The sequence below is a fragment of the Diabrotica undecimpunctata genome, chromosome 9, assembly GCF_040954645.1.
Source record: "Diabrotica undecimpunctata isolate CICGRU chromosome 9, icDiaUnde3, whole genome shotgun sequence".
Taxonomy (NCBI): domain Eukaryota; kingdom Metazoa; phylum Arthropoda; class Insecta; order Coleoptera; family Chrysomelidae; genus Diabrotica; species Diabrotica undecimpunctata.
The window spans coordinates 84,891,737-84,908,570 of NC_092811.1; the positions used below are offsets into that span (position 1 = coordinate 84,891,737).

The 16,834-nt window shown below is 32.0% G+C and overlaps 1 long non-coding RNA gene across 1 annotated transcript in view; it reads right to left on the bottom strand.

Annotated features, from left to right (window-relative positions):
- Positions 1–4,620: 4,620 nt before the first annotated feature.
- Positions 4,621–16,834, bottom strand: part of LOC140449726 (uncharacterized) — a 41,432-nt gene continuing 29,218 nt past the window's right edge. The window contains exons 4-5 of the long non-coding RNA XR_011951873.1: positions 5,826–5,980; positions 4,621–4,764 (exon numbers count right to left, since the gene is read on the bottom strand). This is a non-coding gene — a long non-coding RNA (uncharacterized lncRNA). The remainder of the gene's footprint in view (positions 4,765–5,825; positions 5,981–16,834) is intronic.

The window sequence follows — 16,834 nt, forward strand, 5'->3', positions numbered from 1 at the left end:
TATTTCCGAAGACATCCTGTTTCGTTCAGCCATTGAACTATTTGAAGGTAATGCTGCTATTTGGTATAGAAGTATTAGAGATAAAACTAGTAGTTGGGATGAGTTGGTAGCCCTACTCAAATCTGCTTTTTTGCACCCAGATTATAATGATAATCTCTTAGATGAAATTAAAAGTAGAAAGCAAAAAAAGAATGAATCCATAATCATTTATTTAGCAGTGATGGAAAACCTTTTTAAACGTTTGGAAACATACCCTAGTGAAGCCCAAAAGGTGAAAATAATGAGAAAAAATATTTTAGTGGACTACATTCCACTAATAGCCCTGCAAGATTTCGCTACAGTAGAAATGTTAGTAGCTACTATAAAACGTTTGGAGCAGAATGTCCTGCCCTTGTTGCAGACTACTAAGGGTCTTGCTGGTATTTCAATTGATAATTCAGAAAAGCCCAAAGAACAAGTTCATGTGATGGGTAACCAAAATAAGCAAGACAAAAGTGGAGTAGGTAACAGACAGGACAGAAAAAATAATTCTTCTAGGAGACCCAATCCCAAATATATGTATGAAAATGATAGACCCAGTCCACCAGAGAATACTGAAGTAAGAAATCAGTCCTTTTCATCCCTATCCCCAATGATGCAATCTTTCTCACCTTCACCCCCAATGATGCAATCTTTTTCATCCCCACCTCCATTAATGCAGTCTCCCCCTTATCATGCTCCCAGAAATCCGAAAAAGATTATTTGTTTTAATTGTAATAGGCCAGGTCATATTTCCCGTGACTGTAGAAGCAAGCCAGTATCTTGTTCTCGTTGTGGTTATAAAGGTGTGACTATATCTTCTTGTCCCAGGTGTTTAAAAAACTAGGTGGTGTACAGCCAGTCGGCAGTTGTACATCTAATAGATATAAGATCGACAGACCTTATAAGTCATCGTTAAACTTAATTTTTGAAAAGAAAGATTTTGATAGTCGTCCTCATGTTAATATTTCCATTTTTTCTATAAACTTTGTAGTTCTTCTAGACAGTGGTTGCTCTACATCCGTTTTAGGTGCCGCTGGAGTTAAATTTTTGGATTCTCAAGAAATCAAATATAATCCCACATCTACTAAACATGTCTGCTTAGCAGATGGTTCGAATAAATCAGTTGTTGGTACCATTGATCTTCCAATAGAGGCTGATGGTGTTTGTCATATGGTGAAATTTTTGTTGTATGATTGACCCTACCACTAATAGTATTCCCTTCTTAGACATGCGTGTCATTAGAATGGGATATAACACCTTAAACACAAGTTGGTATAGGAAACCAATTGCCTCTAATAAGTTTCTGAACTACCATTCTTGTCATCCCTACAAATATAAATTAAACCTAGTTAAAGCTTTAAGCTGTAGGCTAAATAGACTGACACATCCGGTTAATCGAAGGGAATCCCTCCAATTACTTAAAAATATTCTAATTGAGAATTCATATCCTTTATCCCTCATTAATAAATACTTTTATGCACAGGGTTATGGTTCCTCTTTAAATGACATGCCCAATGGTGACAAACTCAGAATAATATCAAATAATTCAATTAATAACACTGTTCTGCCTAATACTGTACTTGGGACTCCAACCATCCATTACTCATCTTTACCTTATTTTCCTCAAGTTACTAAAAAACTTATTAAACTGTAACGGAAAAATGAACCGGTTAAAATTGCAGTTAAAAATGCTAAGACTGTCAGGAATTTGTTTTCTAAAACTAAAACACCCTTGTACATTCTGGAACAAGTAAATGTCATCTATCACATACCTTGTGCTGAGTGTGACTCATGCTACATCGGGCAGACAGGGAGATCACTGAGAGGGCGTCTTACGACTCAACGCAGTGATATCAACTTATCTAAGCATACTTGTGCTCTTGCCCAGCATGCTATTAACACTAAACACAAAGTTGACTTTAATGAAGTTAAGATTCTTAGCAATGAACGCAATATCGTTAAAAGACAGTTTTTGGAATTGTGTTCAATACTTAAACACCCTACCGCTCTCAATAAGAGAACGGACATTAGTAACTTGAGCCAAATTTATCATGCATTAATATTGCAGAACTAGGTTTAATGTGTTGTTTATTTTAAAAATTGTCTTTTAATTTGTAGTTTCTATTATATTTTCATATATTCTAATATAATACTTTACTTACTTAGATTTTTGCAACTTACATTTTATTGATTATTTTGTCAATGTTACTTTTACATATTTAAATAATTTTTTCTGTTTCTGTTCGAATAATTTAATAAAATTTAATAATAAAATATATTCATAGAATCTATATTATTCTCAGTTCCAAATGTATGAACCTTGGACTGATGGAGGTTGAATCAATCTTTACCTGTTGCTGGCTATTCTGCTACAACATTATTAACTTTTTAAACAATGCCTTGCTGTTCTGTCAAATTTTTTGACCTCAAGGTTACTGTATTTTCTCGTTCGGCGTGGTACCTAGATTCCTGTCGCATTTCACCGACAGCGACTGAGAAGCTTAAGAGTGGTAACTTCATTATATATATTTTTTAAATATCTATAATTTAATTTTTAATAATGTTACCTAAACTTAAGATCAAATTTAAATAATTATTGGAAGTGCATCATATGATCTTTTTGGTTCTCTATATATTAATGTTTTTTACTTAAGTTTTTTCACATATTTTTTTATACACATGTACTATTACCACATGTCTTTTGCTGTGCTAAGTTGAGTTAATTTGTAAACTGTATTCAGTTTAATTAATTGTCTATACAATATAATTTTTAATGTCCAGTATCATAAGCTTCCTTACACATTTTATATCTTTGACTGCTACATATCGTTTTGAGGTAACCAACTTATAATAACTTTTCCATGGATGTTTGGTTTTTCATATTGTTCTTTTTAGATGAACTGATGATGCTTTTTGATTAAGAAGCGAAACGTCTTCAATAAATAGATAAATTAGCCACCTTCTTTGTCTTTTATTTCTCCACTTTGACCGAAAAACCCACCACTCTTCGAGTGTTCCTTAGTTTATCTTGTATTGACGGTCGTACTCCTTTTCTCTATCTCTCTCTCTCTCTCTATATATATATATATATATATAATATATATATATATATATATATATATATATATATATATATATATATATATATATATATATATATATATAGATACATGCTAGACTTAAGCTAAGAACTTACAATATACTCTTGGAAAAATTCAAATAAGTAAATAAAAATAAAAGACAGTTTTTAACATTTATTTCAATTAGTACAATTGGCAATTCTACTAGTGTAATTAAAGTGTCAAACTATTTAATAAAACTTTTTCCTAAAATTTAATTAACAATAATAATTCACACGTATTTAAATATTATTATTACTTGTGACGTGTAGTGGACATCTTATAGGGTTATAGGTTAAACCGTTTATAGCGTTTTTTGTCATTTTTAACTCAATCACTATGGTTTATTGTGAAAATGCTGCATTAAACTGTAAAGCCACTAAGACATATGTAACCACGTTACCAGAAATCTAAAAAGAGTAAAAGAATTTTTATATATAAGTATACAACAATGACTACTTATTAATTTATAATTTTATAACACGTTACAAACGTTTTAACGTTTTTTTTTTAATTGTTATTTAATTAAATTTAATCTGTATCTCTTCCTACGACGTCTCAATTTTAATGTTGCACAAAATCGGTCTTGGTCTTGCAGTCTTGGTCTTGTTTTTGCGTTTTTGCAAGACCAAGACCAAGACCGCCTAATTTTAGCAAGATCAAGACCAAGACTGACCGTGCAAGATTTAAGCAAGAACAAGACTAAGCCTGCGAGACTCTTGCGTCTTGCAGTTAGGACTGAGTATGTTTTTAGTAGTTCGGGTATATGCTTAAAGACTCTATGAGACGCAAAAAAATATATGTAATAAAAATTTGAAAAACTGGACTTATGCGCATTACAAAAAATACCATAAACATACATACCGAATCAAAATATTCATTAAAAAAAAACACATTTGACACGTGCTCAAAGGTCATAATTACAATGTAAAAATAAAATATTTTGTACATTCTTTTCCAGCCGACGACTTCTTCGCTCTGAAATTAATTGTCCATATTTTGAGAATAGCCGCCCTCTAATTATAAAAATAATCTTCTTGCATTGCGACGCCGACAGTAATATCTTATCAATATTTTTTAAAATATGTCACCCTAGCTAATAAAAAATATAATTGTTATGGACACCCACTTAATATTTCATTTTTTCCGCATTATAGTTTAGTCAGGAGGAATCTAAATAAACAAATCTTATTGACCTAAGACTATTTATAAATTGTTTCTGCTGAGTATGCGATGGGATCATTCGGTTAAACAAAAATTGCTAAAAGAGTGCGGCTAATATTCAAAAGTAACAAGACAAATTAATAACAGATAATGTCGCCTACCGTGTAAACAAAATAGCGAAGTATTTAGAATAATGAAGTAACGATATATAATTCTTGGTTTGTTATTAGATACTTAGGGTATTGGATAGTAACGAACATAAAGTTACTAGTAGTATAGTAGATACTTTTTCGACATTACTTAACTTCATTCCCAATTGAGTTTTCCTTTAAGTCTAATGTAATAATAAACCATTTATAGCGTTTTTTGTCATTTTTAACTCAATCACTATGGTTTATTGTGAAAATGCTGCATTAAACTGTAAAGCCACTAAGACATATGTAACCACGTTACCAGAAATCTAAAAAGAGTAAAAGAATTTTTATATATAAGTATACAACAATGACTACTTATTAATTTATAATTTTATAATACGTTACAAACGTTTTAACGTTTTTTTTTAATTGTTATTTAATTAAATTTAATCTGTATCTCTTCCTACGACGTCTCAATTTTAATGTTGCACAAAATCGGTCTTGGTCTTGCAGTCTTGGTCTTGTTTTTGCGTTTTTGCAAGACCAAGACCAAGACCGCCTAATTTTAGCAAGACCAAGACTAAGACTGACCGTGCAAGATTTAAGCAAGAACAAGACTAAGCCTGCGAGACTCTTGCGTCTTGAAGTTAGGACTGAGTGTGGTTTTAGTAGTTCGGGTATATGCTTAAAGACTCTATGAGACGCAAAAAAATATATGTAATAAAAATTTGAAAAACTGGACTTATGCGCATTACAAACAATACCATAAACATACATACCGAATCAAAATATTCATTAAAAAAAAAAAACACATTTGACACGTGCTCAAAGGTCATAATTACAATGTAAAAATAAAATATTTTGTACATTCTTTTCCAGCCGACGACTTCTTCGCTCTGAAATTAATTGTCTATATTTTGAGAATAGCCGCCCTCTAATTATAAAAATAATCTTCTTGCATTGCGACGCCGACAGTAATATCTTATCAATATTTTTTAAAATATGTCACCCTAGCTAATAAAAAATATAATTGTTATGGACACCCACTTAATATTTCATTTTTTCCGCATTATAGTTTAGTCAGGAGGAATCTAAATAAACAAATCTTATTGACCTAAGACTATTTATAAATTGTTTCTGCTGAGTATGCGATGGGATCATTCGGTTAAACAAAATTTGCTAAAAGAGTGCGGCTAATATTCAAAAGTAACAAGACAAATTAATAACAGATAATGTCGCCTACCGTGTAAACAAAATAGCGAAGTATTTAGAATAATGAAGTAACGATATATAATTCTTGGTTTGTTATTAGATACTTAGGGTATTGGATAGTAACGAACATAAAGTAACTAGTAGTATAGTAGATACTTTTTCGACATTACTTAACTTCATTCCCAATTGAGTTTTCCTTTAAGTCTAATGTAATAATAAACCATTTATAGCGTTTTTTGTCATTTTTAACTCAATCATTATGGTTTATTGTGAAAATGCTGCATTAAACTGTAAAGCCACTAAGACATATGTAACCACGTTACCAGAAATCTAAAAAGAGTAAAAGAATTTTTATATATAAGTATACAACAATGACTACTTATTAATTTATAATTTTATAATACGTTACAAACGTTTTAACGTTTTTTTTTTAATTGTTATTTAATTAAATTTAATCTGTATCTCTTCCTACGACGTCTCAATTTTAATGTTACACAAAATCGGGCTTGGTCTTGCAGTCTTGGTCTTGTTTTTGCGTTTTTGCAAGACCAAGACCAAGACCGCCTAATTTTAGCAAGACCAAGACCAAGACTGACCGTGCAAGATTTAAGCAAGAACAAGACTAAGCCTGCGAGACTCTTGCGTCTTGCAGTTAGGACTGAGTGTGGTTTTAGTAGTTCGGGTATATGCTTAAAGACTCTATGAGACGCAAAAAAATATATGTAATAAAAATTTGAAAAACTGGACTTATGCGCATTACAAACAATACCATAAATATACATACCGAATCAAAATATTCATTAAAAAAAAACACATTTGACACGTGCTCAAAGGTCATAATTACAATGTAAAAATAAAATATTTTGTACATTCTTTTCCAGCCGACGACTTCTTCGCTCTGAAATTAATTGTCCATATTTTGAGAATAGCCGCCCTCTAATTATAAAAATAATCTTCTTGCATTGCGACGCCGACAGTAATATCTTATCAATATTTTTTAAAATATGTCACCCTAGCTAATAAAAAATATAATTGTTATGGACACCCACTTAATATTTCATTTTTTCCGCATTATAGTTTAGTCAGGAGGAATCTAAATAAACAAATCTTATTGACCTAAGACTATTTATAAATTGTTTCTGCTGAGTATGCGATGGGATCATTCGGTTAAACAAAATTTGCTAAAAGAGTGCGGCTGAATCATTTGAATGAATCCAAATTATGTCAACGGCATAAGGGTGACTTTTTAAGGGCACCTTCTTGCATATTCGCCGATCCTACTACATACAGAATGAGCAAGTAAATAAGGCCCTGGGATTATGGATAAATAGCAAATGTATAATATAATTTATATTGTTCTGCAGCTATTTTCTTGTGGCATTTTAAATTAATTACTATTTAAATGGGAATAAGCCACAATTAAAGGTTAAAATACGTTTATGGACGTTTCAATTTCCACTTCGGAAATCGTTCTCAAAATACAAACATTAGTAAATTAAACAAATTTTGTTTTTTGTTACTTAGTGAAAAATTCTTCTAATAATTTAATTTTATCTGACTCATCTATATTGACAACTCAGACATACATTATACATTTTAAAGTAGACGACTTTAAAATGATATTGCCAATATTGTTGAGTTGCATTCCTGGGACGACTTTACTTATAAGATAGTTCATTCGATTACATGAAATCAACTTTAACTTGAGAATATTTGTCAGAAAAAATCATAACATATAATTCGTCTTTAAAAAGACAAATACATGCCATGATGACAGTAAAATTCTCCTGTTAGTGATTCCATAGTAAATTATGAGGGAAAAACCAGGAAAAAAACCTCATAATACTATCCCGACATGGTAAGTATTTGATCGTGCATTTAGTTTACCTTCAATAAACACCAAATTCCGATTTTATATGTTTGTTATTTAAAAAACATAAATGATGCATTCTCTATATGTTACTGACTTACCAATACTGGTATTTTCCTTTTAATAACTTCCTTTTTTAATATGGGTAACCAGATCCTACTACATTCTGCCGAGGAATTCGCTACACAATTGGTCTCATTTAGCATAATTACAGCCGCTTCTTTGATTTTTCTCTTTTTACCATCCGTTTATTTTAGGACTATATTTGAATCATTCCATTGAACCCTATGTTCATTATCCCATGCGTGTTTACAGATTTGAGATCTATCAAATTCTTTATTTTTAATATAGGATTGATGTTCACTTATTTTAACATTTAATGGTCTTGATGTTTCACCTAAATAAAACTGATCGCATTTACAAGGTATTTTATAAATGCAATTCTTTGTCCTTTCTTGTTCATTGTTAGGTTTGGTTTTGGACAAAATAGATCTCAACGTGTTTGTTGTTTTGAATGTTGTTGAAATATTGAATTTATTTCTTATCCTTTTAAGCTTTTCCGATAATCTTTTTATGTATGGTATTGTTATTTTCCTCGTATTATTCCTTGCATATGCTGTAGGATCTCGTTCTAAAATGTTTTGTTATATTCGATCGATTGTTGAAAATTCCTTATTTATAAACGATAAAGGATAATCATTTTTTAATAAAACAGATGTTAACAAATGTTTTTGTTAACATCTGTTTTTTTTTGGAGGAAAAACATTTGTTAACATCTGTTTTATTAAAAAATGATTATCCTTTATCGTTTATAAATAAGGAATTTTCAACAATCGATCGAATAGAACAAAACAACTTAGAACGAGATCCTACAGCATATGCAAGGAATAATACGAGGAAAATAACAATACCATACATAAAAGGATTATCGGAAAAGCTTAAAAGGGTAGGAAATAAATTCAACATTTCAACAACATTCAAAACAACAAACACGTTGAGATCTATTTTGTCCAAAACCAAACCTAACAATGAACAAGAAAGCACAAAGAATTGCATTTATAAAATACCTTGTGAATGCGATCAGTTTTATTTAGGTGAAACATCAATACCATTAAATGTTAGAATAAGTGAACATCAATCCTATATTAAAAATAGAGAATTTGATAGATCTCAAATCTGTAAACACGCATGGGATAATGAACATAGGGTTCAATGGAATGATTCAAATATAGTCCTAAAAGAAACGGATGATAAAAAGAGAAAAATCAAAGAAGCGGCTCTAATTATGCTAAATGAGACCAATTGTGTCGCGAATTCCTCGGCAGAATGTAGTAGGATCTGGTTACCCATATTGAAAGAGAAAGTTATTAAAAGGAAAATACCAGTATTGGTAAGTCAGTAACATATAGAGCATGCATCATTTATGTTTTTTTTTTAAATCAGTATTATTCGAACTTCCGAAGCGATAGGTCGACAATAATAAGCGCCCAGTGTCTTTTGCCACTAATTAACTCGATTTTAAATTAGTACAGGTGATTCAAAGTTTGACATTAACTCAGTGTAATAAATAAGTCTATAAGCGACCCCCCCATGGGGGACGCGATCTCCCCAGAGACGCCAATAGGTGATTTAAACTTTTCATGTGTTAGTGATAATAGTGAAATGCATGTTAATGAATCCAGTTTAATCGAAAATTTTGATGATTCCACTGCAAAAACTGCGAATAAAACGAGTGACCGTACTACAACATTGCCAGAACCAGAAATAACACAAAAAGCAGTAGCGATAAAATTTTTCAACGTCAAATCAGATAAGTACAATTTTAATAATGTTTATGTTTATATAGAAAAAACCAACAATGAAAATATAGGCCGTTTGCATCCCTTAACTGTTGCGCATATTTTGCATAAAAAGTTGAATATTCCTAATATTATTGAAATTAAAGGCATTGGAAAAAACAGAATTAAAGTTCTGTTAAGGTCTATTTCTGATGCAAATAATTTGGTTAAAAATTTAAAGTTAAAAAATGAAAATTTGGTAGCGTATATTCCTAATCATCTACTAGAAATTAAAGGTCTAATCAGAGATGTTGATACCCAATACGATGAAAATTATTTGTTAGATAACAGTGAATCTCCCTCCCCCATATTAGGTTTTAAACGAACTTTTAGAAGGGTTGACACGGAAGGAAAAACTAACTATGTACCGAAAAGGACTGTAATAGTCACCTTTGAGGGAAATATTTTACCTAGCTACATTGCAATAAATAGTGTATTTTTTCCTGTGGAAACCTATATTGGCAAGGTCACTCAGTGTTATAATTGTTTGAGATTTGGACATATCTCCAAGCAGTGTCGCAGTACACAGACACATTGCATAAAATGCGGGAAAACCAAAAATGAAGATCATGCGTGCCAGGATAATGATATTCAGTGCATCCATTGCAATAGTAAGGATCATGTATCCATTTCCAACAAATGTCCAAAATATGAACTGCAGAAGAAGATCAAACACGTAATGATTGAGCAAAAAACTTCTTTCATCGAGGCAAAAACTTACTGTGAATCATCCTTCTCGGGATTGTTCACTCAGAATAGATATTCCAGACTAGAAAATATCGGAAATAGTTTTCCTCCCCTGCCACCATTCACAAAAAATTCAACCCCTTCTGCTGCCACACAAGTAGTCACGCGTAGAAATCAAAACATATTATCAAATAATACATCACAACCCTCCTCAAGTCACTATAGTATAGCGAAAAAACGAAAATTAATCTCTCCTACCCCACAGTCCCCACATAATGCACCTATGTTTCCTTTTAATTTTGGCCCCACTAGACCCCTTCCTGCTAATTTAAACATCCCTAATTGTCAAAATAAACCAGATCAGACAGTTTTACAAACACTTATTTCCAATTACTTTTTTAATTTAATCACAAATATTCAAACTGTAGATGATATAAAAACAATAAGTCAAGATAGTATTTACCATGGAATAAAAACGATTTTGGAGGATATTATCAATAAATAACATCTTCACAGAACTTAAATCATTAAAAATTTTGCAATGGAACGCTCGATCCGTTGTTTCGAATAAAAACAGTTTACTTCATTTTTTAATAACTGAAAATATTGACATTGCCTTATTAAGCGAAACTTGGTTCAAACCAAATCAGAATTATGTATTTAAAGGTTATAATGTAATTCGCCAAGATAGGTACGACGGGTACGCAGGTGTTACAATATTAATTAAAACAACCATACCTTTTTGTCAAATAAATATTAGAAACAATTTTAACGATGAAATTTTAGTCTGCGGTGCTATCGTAAAAATTAATACAACAGAATTAAGTTTTCTATCTATATATAGACCACCTAAAATTCGTACTTCCAAAAACGATTGGATAAATATCTTCTCACAAGTCAACTCACCTTTTATAATTGGAGGAGATATGAATGCTCATAACTCACTGTGGGGCTCATTACAAAATGATGCAGTTGGTTACCAAATTGTTAGTAGTGTCGAGGATCTAGATCTTGTAATTTTGAATAATGGAGAGCCTACCTATCTTCCTAGATATGGTACGCAAAAATCGATGATTGACATTTCGCTCTGCACAGCTAATATAGCTAGTAAAATCACCTGGTCAGTTTTATCTGACACCTTAGGCTCCAATCATTTTGCTATAGCTATGAATTTTTCAATAACCAACACATCGCAGGAAACAATTTATCCAAAAAGCAAATGGAATGTCAAAAAAGCAAATTGGTCCCTGTATACATCCTTAATTGAAAACATGTTTTCCAATAAAAGTAGCTCCCTTAATACTTATGAAAATTATAACTTTCTAATAGATTGCATTAACCTTTCAGTGCTAACGTGAATTATTTTGACGTAAGTGCTAACGTCCGTCTCTGGGACCGTATATTTATACATGCCCTAGTACTGTAAATTTTACTAATTTTTAAAATTTAATTACTTTAAGGGTCTTATTAAATACTTTTTTATTTAAAATAAATACAGTTTTATTTAAAAATTATGTTTATAAACATTTATTTTGACAAAAATAATTACTTAACAAAAACAAGCTACTATTCTAAAATGTGGGGAAAAAACCCTAAAATCTTACTACAAACAAAAAATTTGCTTAGTTGCTTTTAAACTAAAGCTTACATTATCCACTTATAATAACCACACTTAAAAAATTCTAATAATACGAGGTAACTTTAAACTTAAAAAAAGTCAATCTTTTTCTGAACATTCCACACATATACCCTTTATGTGTTCTAAGCACATAAATTTATTACACGAGTAACAACTGTACTTTGTTTTTCGACTTTTCTGTCTTCCACAGTAAAAACAACGACCATGACATTTTGCAATATTTTGCACATTCAACGTAATATCAAACATTTCTCTGAGTCGCATACTTATCATCCTTGGCATATTTGGTGCAATTGCTCTACGTCTGGCATGTGGTTCAAGCAATTGAATACCCATTGTCTCTAAAAATGTTCTTCTAAGTGGTATGCGTTGGGCTCTCCGAGCAGAATTACACTTGTATATTGTATATGAATTTATGCCGGCGATATTCAGTAGTGCATAAAATATCACCATGGGCCAGCGATTAGTCGATCTTGCACAATTGTAGCTTTTACACATCTTGTCAATAGTGTCCACTCCTCCCTTGGTTGCGTTGTAATCAATTATTATGTTAGGCTTACCAGTCTGGGGATCCAACGTATCATCTTCATAATGCATTGTTGACATCAGGAGCACAACTTTTTTCGGTTTTGGAATATACGAAACAATAGTGCATTTATCTTGAAATGCAAACATACTTGTAGAAGTAGGCCTATTTATAGGCGCCGTAAATTCCAAAGGCAGTTCTGGTCTATTTCTTTGAAGAGTTCCAATTATAGTGAGCTGATGATTGGCCAATAATGTATCAGCTAGCTGCTTACTGGTAAAAAAATTATCAAGTGTAACATTTCTATTTGTACCCCAGATAGGTCTGCACAAACGTACTACTAAATCCAAAGTCTTTGTGGTTTGCTGGTAGGGTCCCTGTGGTTGCTGACCAACATAAATTTCTAAATTTGAGGTATAAGCTAATTTAGCATCAGTCAAGGCGTATATTTTTATACCGTACCTATTTGGTTTTTTTGGCATATAAACTTTGAACCCACAGCGTCCTCTAAAAGCTTCTAATTTTTCATCAACTGTACAATAGTGTGACATGGTGTAGTGTTTTGGCAAATTGGTGTTGAAGTCTTCAAAAAAGTTTCGAATAGGAGCTAATTTATCTATTTTTTGTCTCTCTGCACGAGTTTGTTTATTATCAAAGCGAATAAATGCCAATAAAAATTTGAATCGCTCGTATGACATTGTAAGGCGAAATATTTCTAAGGAAGTACCGTTTTTTCTAAACAAGTCGCGAGCATTGAGATGGTTATTCTTGAACTTTCCTGCTATGTACAACAGGCCTATAAGTGCTTTTATTTCTAGTATATCCGTCTTTCTGTAGGTTCTATTCAAAGGATCAGCATGTAGTTCAATATTTATATTTGTATTTATTACAATAAGTTCCAACATCTGGTCTGTTATAAAAGATCCCCAAATATCACTAAAGATTAATTTCTCCTTAGCATCCCCCTTTACTCCTGGTAAATGTCTCAGTAAATTGTCTGCTCTTGTACGCACTCGCTTATTACCAACATGCTTTCGCCATTTAGTTTTTTTATCCTTACCAAAAAAATAGGAATTCGCCGGCAAATATTTTCTGCTTCTGCCTCATGAAATATATCATTTTCTGCTTCTGATATATCCTGTTCACTCTCTGTATCGAGATTTTGTATTTCAACTTCGTCTTCTTCAGAACTATCCGAAGAATCGTTGCATTCCAATTCATCATTACTATCAACGTCCTCTAGAAGTTTCTGCAAATATTTTTGCTCCTCCTCGTAGTTCATTTCTATTTCTAAAAAGTAAAAAAATAATATCTTATTCACTAAAAATACAACGCTAAAAGTTACAATCCTTACCTTTAGTACAGCCGCAAAAGCTAACATCCGTCTCTGAGACCGAAATCGTGTGTAACGAACGAACCGTGTATCTACATTCAACAATATTTTAATACTAACAACGGTTAGGCAAAATATGAAGCTATTGAATGACCTAGCGCGAATATCGGAACGGATCGTTAATTATCGGTATGAATAGGTTAGCTCCGTCTATGAGACCATGCGTTAGCACTGAAAGGTTAATGATGCTGCTATTAAATCTATTCCTCAATATAAAATTTTTAAATTCAAAAATCGATCCCCTCCGCCATGGTGGGACCCAGAATGTGATCTGATAATTAATAACAGAAAAGAAGCATTAGCAGTTTATAAACGTTCACCAAGCCTTAATAATTATCTAAAATGTCAGAAAAATGTTGCTCATACTAAAAAGCAGCTGAAACAAAAAGCCAAAGCTAGTTGGATCAAATGGTGTTCTAATTTAAGCAAAAATACTTCTTCTAAAGAAATATGGTCACAAGCTAACAATGAACCGAAAATACCATAATAGTACAAAACCCTTCAATGATACTTTATTAGACGACTTCTTTAATAGAGTATCTCCTCCATGGGTTCAACATTCGCCTAGACAGCCTACACAAAGTCATCATTCAAATAATCACTTTCTGTTAAAACCTTTTACAAAAACTGAATTAGACTTCGCCCTTAAAAATCACATTAACGCTTCTCCTGGAATCGATCATGTAAAATACCCAATGTTAATCAACCTACCAGAGGTTGCAAAAAACCATCTTTTACATATCTTCAATGATATCATCCAAAATAACAAAGTTATCGATTCCTTCAAAAATATCTTAGTCGTTCCTATCCTTAAACCCGGAAAGGATCCAAATATCGTGAGTTCATATAGACCAATATCCTTACTTTCTTGCGTATTCAAAACCCTAGAAAGACTCATAAAATTTAGATTAGATTGGTGGATGCAAAAAGAGAATTTACTACCAGTAAACCAGTTTGGCTACAAAAGAGGTTTGGGAACTCTAGACGCTTTAACAACACTTATTGTAGATATACAGAATAACTTAACTAGGAATAACTATTTAACAGCCCTATTCTTGGATATTGAAGGAGCATATGAATCAGTTTGTTTGTCAACCTTGAAATTCAAAATGGTAAATTTCTTTCATTTGCCAATTGCTTTCGTGAACACAATTATCGGTTTCTATACAGACAGGATAATCTACGTCAGAGACCATAATAACAAACTAATAGGACCTCGACACAACTATCACGGCATACCACAAGGTTCGGTATTATCGCCAATTTTATTTAATATGTACACCTCTGACATACATAATATGCAAATAAACAACATTCCATTTAAAATAATACAATATGTAGATGACTTTTGTGTCTATACAGAAAGTAAGAAATATGAAAACGGTATGCAAGGCCTAAGCAGAGTATGGAGTTCTCTTTTCCCATGGTACTTAGAGAACGGCTTAAATTTATCAATTGCCAAATCAGCAGTATCTGTCTTTACAAGACACAACCTTTCTCTAAATCAAAATATACTTCTTGATAATCAATCTTTTACATTTAAAAACCATTCAAATACCTGGGCCTTATACTGGATAAAAAATTGACTTGGAAACAACACATACAATATACGCTGGATAGATGCAACAAAGGTATTAATTTTCTTAGAATGACAACTAAAGTGTGGTGGGGTTGCGATGTTGAAACATCCTTATTGTTTTACAGAGCTTATATACGATCCATTATAGATTATGGATCTACTCTTTATGGTTCCGCGTCTAGAAATCTTCTAAGAAAAATTGACATTTTTCAAAATTCTGCCTTAAGGGTCTGTTTAGGTGCCATGAGATCTACCCCTATAGAACCACTACACGTTGAAGCTTATGAACCTCCTCTTGAAATTAGAAGAAATTTATTAAGCGAAAAATGGGTACTCAAAGCCCACTCAACAAATCCCAAATTATTTTCCAGTATATGTCAACTTAACGAATCAGACCTAACTCACAAATATTGGATTAAAAAGCCATCTCCACCTTTATGCACTGCTTTACAGAACAATTCTATTTTTTCAAAGAATTTGGCCAAAGTGGACAAAAATTTAGACTTCTTTGCTTTCTTCCATAAAACTGAAGTTATAATACCCACATATAGTGACAACATCAAATTGAGTAACAATATTCTGAGATCTGTTTTGAACTGTTATAGTGATGCCACAGTTATATACACGGACGCATCTAAATCAATAGAAGGGACTGGCTGTGCCTATTTTCTACCCTCAGGAGGTTCTGAATTTAAGTACAAACTTTCCAATGAGTTCTCAATTTTCTCGGCTGAATCATTGGCCATACTCGAAGCTTTAAAATATGTTAAAAACTCTTATATTAAAAAATCGTTAATTCTTTCAGATTGTCTTTCAGTTTTACAGAACATAAAAAATACTTGTTTGCACAAAACATTTAGTAATCCTTATATTTTTTTAATAAAGGATCAATTAAAGCACTTAGCAGACTCTGGCTTTAATATAAAATTTATTTGGGTTAAGGCACATATTGGACTCAAAGATAATGAATATGTAGATTACTTAGCTAAAACCAGTATAATATCAGGCACTTTATTGTCATATTCTTTATGTGTATCAGATGCCATTACGATTTTAAAAAAAAAACAGCTATCGACATGGAAAGATCAATGGAATCTTTACTGCTTTACAAACCCAACAAGATACACCACTTTACAACCAGTTATTCCACAAACTACTTGGTTTAAGAATTTTAAATCTCCACGTAAATATATAACTACCATAAATAGACTACGCTTTGGACATGCTTGTTATCCAAGTCATTTATATAAAATAAATGTGATTGAAGATGATAATTGCAAACATTGCGGAAAACTAGGTGATCTTGATCACATCTTTTTTGAATGTCCTAAGTTTCAACAGCATTCAAACTCTCTCTACAAAAAATTAATTGAATTTAATATGTATGCACCATTCAATATCCAGTCGCTATTGGCTACAGGCTCACAACAAGTATATAATATCATTATAGATTTCTTGTCAGACACATGCACAGTTCTATAGAATTTGTACGCGAGAATGGAATTTTTCATGATCGTGTGGAAATTTAGATTTGTATCCTTTGTTTACCCTAAATGTTATAACACCTTATCCGTGGTCCAGTTTTGTTTGTCTACTAAGAATGTCTTGATGGGCCCCTAGACGAGAAGCAAGTGACCCTGTAAGTTTCCTTG